Source organism: Pomacea canaliculata, linkage group LG2 (genome assembly GCF_003073045.1).
Source record: "Pomacea canaliculata isolate SZHN2017 linkage group LG2, ASM307304v1, whole genome shotgun sequence".
NCBI classification, from domain to species: domain Eukaryota; kingdom Metazoa; phylum Mollusca; class Gastropoda; order Architaenioglossa; family Ampullariidae; genus Pomacea; species Pomacea canaliculata.
This window is the reverse complement of record NC_037591.1, coordinates 44,158,485-44,164,772: the sequence shown is the minus strand read 5'-3', so window position 1 is coordinate 44,164,772 and position 6,288 is coordinate 44,158,485.

Below are 6,288 nucleotides of genomic sequence, written 5' to 3'. Positions count from 1 at the left end.
TGGTCAGATGCTACAGGACACATTCTTTACTTTTATTTGCAAGTTTTCAATGGCTTTTTTATTCTATAAAAGTTTCTTATACAGCTAAATTCAGAACTGATGTCAAACATCCAACCACAAATGTAGTCTTCTTCTAGCAATGGACACTGAATTGTCGAATTTTAAGTTGTAATCCGTCATTGGGATCAGCCCAGTGTACACTTTGTGATGCTTTATTTTCATGTCCTGAATGAAAGAATGGCGGAATGTTGTTTTTATATATAAATACCAGATCATCAACAAAGGATTTATCAAAATGTACTGGTCTACACCCTGACATTGCCTTACTAAGCCATCCAAGGCTCTGTCATTTTGCCATGATTTTGTCCATTTTTTCATTTTTATCGCACTTTTAATGTCTGTGATCCAGAGTGCTGTTACTTTACGGGTAGTTTTGTTGCTTTCTTTTTTTATAGTCGAAAAGCCATTCCCTATGAATTGGATGTGAAGTTTCCATTGCTTTTAATATAACATATTATTCTTTCGGCATGTTATCATTTTCTCTTGCGAGATAACCCTGCCGTATACAAGATGGTTTTTGTGCCAACAATTAAATGTGTCTATGAAGTTTTACTTCACAGTACTTTCATCATAACATTTTACCGTTCAGTCATAAAATATTACTTTTTAGTCACAAGGAGAATGTGACTGTGACTAAAAGAGCAAATGTGTGTATGAGTGAGAGAGAGACTGTTGTAGTGTTCTCCTCTTGAAATAAATTCCATTAAGACAATGTGGAATTGAAAAGCAACTCGCAAATCTTTGCTAAAGGTTACACCTCTAGTAATTTGTGTCAGCCACGTTTACTTGGTTTTTGTTTATCCACTATAAACAGTTATTATTCTTGATTTGGAAAGCCCTATTGTTAATTAATGACCCCACTCAGATAAATAGACTGTTTGTTGTAAAGTTATGAAGCTGTATTGCTGTGATTACACTGAAAAACAATGAGTCCGCAGGTTAATAAGAGAATAATTTTAGTCACTGAAGACAGCAGCGAGATCCATTTTTTGTTTTTTACTTGTTCCAGTGCTTTATATTGCTTCTTTTGCGTGTCGGCAGGAAATTCCTTACAGCTGAAAAACAAATTTCTTGATACAGTCAAATCTCGGTACTACGCCACTTTTGCTCGGTCCTGGTAGGTGTCATAGTAGCGAGAGTGGCATAATAATGAGGGTTCGTAAAAACGGCTTTATTTTTCAAGTTACCCGTCAGTCCTATGCTCTCAAGAATCGTCGAGCGGGCCGGTGGCGCAACGGTTAGCGCTGTTAGCGCCTGTCACCAATACAGTGAAGGTTGGCTGCCCTGAGTTCATTTCTCGTCTCGGGCACGCTGTTCTTTCTCTGCACGTGGCATCTGTTTACAGGGCTGGCTGCTTGCCGTAATATAGCCATAGTTGCTGGCACGGCGTAAAACACCAACCCCCCCCCCTCAAGAATCGTCGACTGGCGTTAGCTGTCTCCTCTCATTCTCCCCCTCACCTCTTCATCCTCCACCCCTCCCAACCACATCCACACACCTGCATCCTGTCACTAGTCGACCCCCTCCCGCTCTCCCTGTCACGTGGCTGTCACCCGGCCAGCGACCACCCTCCCATCGCCAGCCTCCACCCTCCCTGTGTGCGTGCTATGTTCCATCCCACCTAACTGCGATGTCCCACACTACCATATACATGTAATAATCGAGCACTGCGCGGAATTTCACAACTTGTGTCTTTTAACAGTCACAAAAAGTGGCATAGTAGCGAGAGTAGGTGGTGGCATAGTAAATTTTTTTTTACATTGAATTTATAGTCGGGACCGAGCAAAAGTGGCATAATACCGAGAGTGGCATAGTAGCCAGATTTGACTGTATATACCAACAATAGTATTCCTACTAAGCATCGTCTGTCAAAAACGAAATAAGGCAACACTTATGGACATCACAGAAACATAAAAGTTAGAAAGGACAAAACATATCAGAAATGCATAACAATTTAACACAACGGAACCATAACAGAAAATGCATGACAATTCAATATGACAGTTCGAGACAGTAAATGCATAACAGTTGGACATAGTAGTTCGAACATGGCAGAAACAACAGTTGGACAAAACAGTTGGTTGAGTATACGAATTGGTGAAATGACAAATGAGCATAGCATAAACTGCATAACAGTTTCACATAGCAGTTAGCAACTTCACAGTTTGAAACATAACTTCGAGAAACATAACCTCTTGAAATGTGATAGCATCATGCTTTGATAAATCTCGGTATTATTTTCTCAACAGTTGTGACAAATCCTTCAACGGTCTAAACATTTAATTTTCGAAATCAGAGCGAATAATTTTGTTGCATTTAGAAGATAAAATTCTTTAAATACAGATCTGTGAATTTAAAAGGAATGCATAGCAGTAATATACAGAAACCATGAACCTGCTCAATAAAAATAAATCTCTTATTTGTAAACTTAATCAAGTCTACATTCTACTTCAACACTTCACCAGTCTCTGTAGGACAGTAGTTCTTAACCTTCTTTGAGGTAGCGAACCCACAAGTTTCATATGCACATTCACCGAACCCTTCTTTAGTGTCATTACGAATTTACATAATCAGTCGGGTATGTCTTGACCTCCGTGGCGGAGGCTCCGCCGAACCCCTAAGACCGACTCACCGAACCCCTAGGGTTCGATAGAACCCCGGTTAAGAACCACTGGTGTAGGACAATGTTTGAAGGCTTTTGTCCATTGAGCATGTTGGAGATGAAGGGTCAATACATTGTAGGGGAATGTTAGCTAGTGAGCCTTTGTCTTGGAAAAGATTGTATAAACGGTGCAATAAAATTGGGCTTCTATTTCACATAGTCATCATCAATGTCGTCCTTGTCGTCGTTGTCTCTCCAGACATGCCAGGCCATAAATTCCAGATGCGTGTATTGCAATCAAGTCAGTGTATGCATTACAAGGAGTAACATGCATCTCCAAGTAAGATCAACTAAATTTTGTCTCTTTGTCAAATTTTTAATATTTGAAATTCACGTTTTAGTACATTTTTGTTGGCTTCAAAGATTACTTTTTCAAAACTATAAGATGTAAGTATGATGTTCGACTTACATAAAATAATTCCTCCAGTTACATCGTGTCTACCTCCATTTCAGCTTTTTTCGAACTCTTTGTATTTTCCAGGTGCTTAAGATAACGTGAGCGCAATATTATTTGCAGGGTTAGAAACAGTTTATTGTCAGACACTCAACTGTCAGCTAAGAACAAATAATTCGATTCTCTTCGCGATATATTGCTTTGAATATTGAATGTACTCAATATTTGTATAAAACATTTTCAAGCTTCCAAGTCACTACTTTCATAAATATAGAATCTCAGATCATTCAGTCTGTGTCAATAGAAGCATCACTTAGTCGTGTGAGTACAACGCCGATAGAGTTGCATACTATGCCAATCCATCAAGTGGAACCTCGGTTAACGAACACAATCGTTCTGGACAGTTCGTTATCCGAAATGTTCGTTATCCAAAACAAATTTTCCCATAAGAAATAAAGGAAATAGATTTAATTGGTTCCCAGCCCCCGTTGACTCGCTAATATTTGAAAGTTACAGGCTATATTAGTATATTTTATGGGTAATTTTGTAAATGAGAACAGTTATAATGCAATATAAATGGTGTTTGATAAAGATAAAAACATTAATGAAAGCATTTAAACATCAGGAAACTTGCCGTTTTGACGGCGTGGGTGGATGGAGGTGTGGGAGGAAGGGGTGGAATTACTGCTTGCAATCCCCCTCCATGAGCACACGTGACATTATAAAATCAGGGGTGACTTCCCTTTTCTGAAGCTTTGAGGTTAAAGGAAAAAACTTGTCCAGTGTCTGCTGCTTCTGCCTTCTTTGTAAAACTCTTCGGTAATACATCACATTATCACTGAACATGTTTAGTCTTCTATTGCCTCTCACACTGTTGAGGAAAGACTTTTCTACAAACATTTGCAATTCCCTCCACTTCGCTTTGAAATGATTCTCCCAGAAGTCCTTGAGAGTTAAGTTGGTATCATTCGTTACATCGATTGCTGGCCGCTTCCTTGTCATTACCTCACTACTATTAATTGCTCTTAATCTTCTTTGGAGCCATGATTGAGGATTATCTTATTAAAATAAAGCACAACAATCACTAAATAAGAAGGATGCACACAGATAAGGAACGACCGATCGTAACTGTGTCTCGAGCGCGAATGATGACATGCTGGTCGGTCACGTGTGGTTCACGTGGCTGTTCGTTATCCGACATTTTGTTCGCTATCCGAGACAAACTTTTAACAAAATTTTTGTTCGTTATCCGAAATATTCGCTATCCGAGGCGTTCGCTAACCGAGGTTCCACTGTACTTTCATAAAATATTCAGATACATACAAAATATTTCGGTCGAAATAGCTAAATTTTGCAAGCAAACATGTGAACATATGCACAGGGTAATTATGCTGTTTTGTGATGACTGCTGTTTACCGCTCGGTCCGTTATTGCTTGTCAACTGTTTAAGTATTTCATTATGTATGGTCACAAGAGAGAGTTTTAACTTGCATCAATGTGCGGAGGCAGAGTTGTGTCCTTTCGCCAAACAGGCTCTGAGGACATCAGTGATAATTTCCTTGTATGTATTTGACTTTGGCTGCGTTTTTCGTATCTCTTCTTTTTCCCAGTGGTATCTTATCTTTTTTTCCGCATAACAGCAGTGCGACTGACTGGATGTGTTTCACATTCTCGCTTACTTCATTCTCTTCAGGAATGTTCTTTACTGCACGGATTTTAGTGAGCCTACTGATCATTTTGTGCTGATCACTGTCATGTGATCAGTCTACACTTTCACATGATCACATCTAACTCTTGGTTTCTGCAGAGTTTCCAGAATCCCTCCACCATTTCCTCAGCTCTCGGCCATCAGTATATAAGAAATTTTGTTTTAACAAGTACGGTTTCTCGGTGGAATTGCACTGTAATCCAACGGAATAACGCCTGTGAAGTGAGCACCGATGCTAAATGTCAGAAGAAAACTATCTCTGTCTTCGATGGAGGTACGTTTTACATTGTGCATGACTACTGGAACACAAGGAAAAGTCTCCCTGTCCTTCTGGAGCTCATGTTACAGTCTTGCTGTATTCTGCTAACATGGAAAATTTAATCTCTTACCTTTTAAAAAGATCATCATTGGGTTGTAGTTATTTATGACTGAAACGTAACAGCTTTATTGCTTTTGTGTTAGTTTTGGAGACATTCGGATGCAGGAAAACACTTCCAGGCATTTCCATGAAATATTGTTGCATTTCGTAAAAACCAGTTTATAAAGTTCTGGAGTCTTTCCGAAAAGAAAACCATTCAAATCCTCGAGTCTAACTGCCAACCAGCGCATCATAAACCACTGCCCGGCATCTGCGCCTGAATAATGACATTCGGAAAAGGATGGAGGGGCCAGGAATCACTTGTCACCTTCGATGGCCCCTCTTTGCGAATCTCTGGTTTCACAATGAGATTTAGCTGTCTTGTGTGATCAGCAAGCCTTTCTGCATTTTCAGTAATTTTTTTACATAATTCTGTCACGTGACTTCTCCCTCTTGTAATCTGGCCGCAGATACCAGTCTCAACTGTAATTTATTTGTTTATTTCTTCATTCCAATTGCCATGTGACCAACTCTGCTGGCCTTGCTCATCGTGTTGTCCTCAGCTTGAATGTATTATCATTGTGTTATCATAAGCCATATTCCACATTACAGTTTCCTCTGTATCATCAGCTGTTTACCATACTTGCTAAAGAGGGAGCCGCTATATTTTGCCCTGGTGAATAAAGTTGTGTCGTTTCTTCATACAGTTAAGTTGTTGTTTGCTGTTGTATGGATGAGTTCGCCTTACATTCGAAATTGTCCCTGGCATCATTTCTATGTTTAATGTGTTTCACAAAGAAGTCTTATACAGGGTGTCCAAAACGTTTCGCCCGATTTTATAAGATAAACGAATGCATGCTTTCAATAAATTTTATTGTATGATGAATGAGAACTACGAGCACAATGATAACTATGAATGAACCAAAGATGCAACAATGATCAATACGAAAGAAACAAGGATGCAACAATGATAAATGTAACTTTCCATGACGAAATACGTCGCCCCGAAAGGTGATAGGGTCAGTTTTGTGCAGTTTGACTTTTCTTTAAAAATGGATTCCTTGGTTATTAAACTATCAAGAAAATACACTCAGGTTGCCGACGAT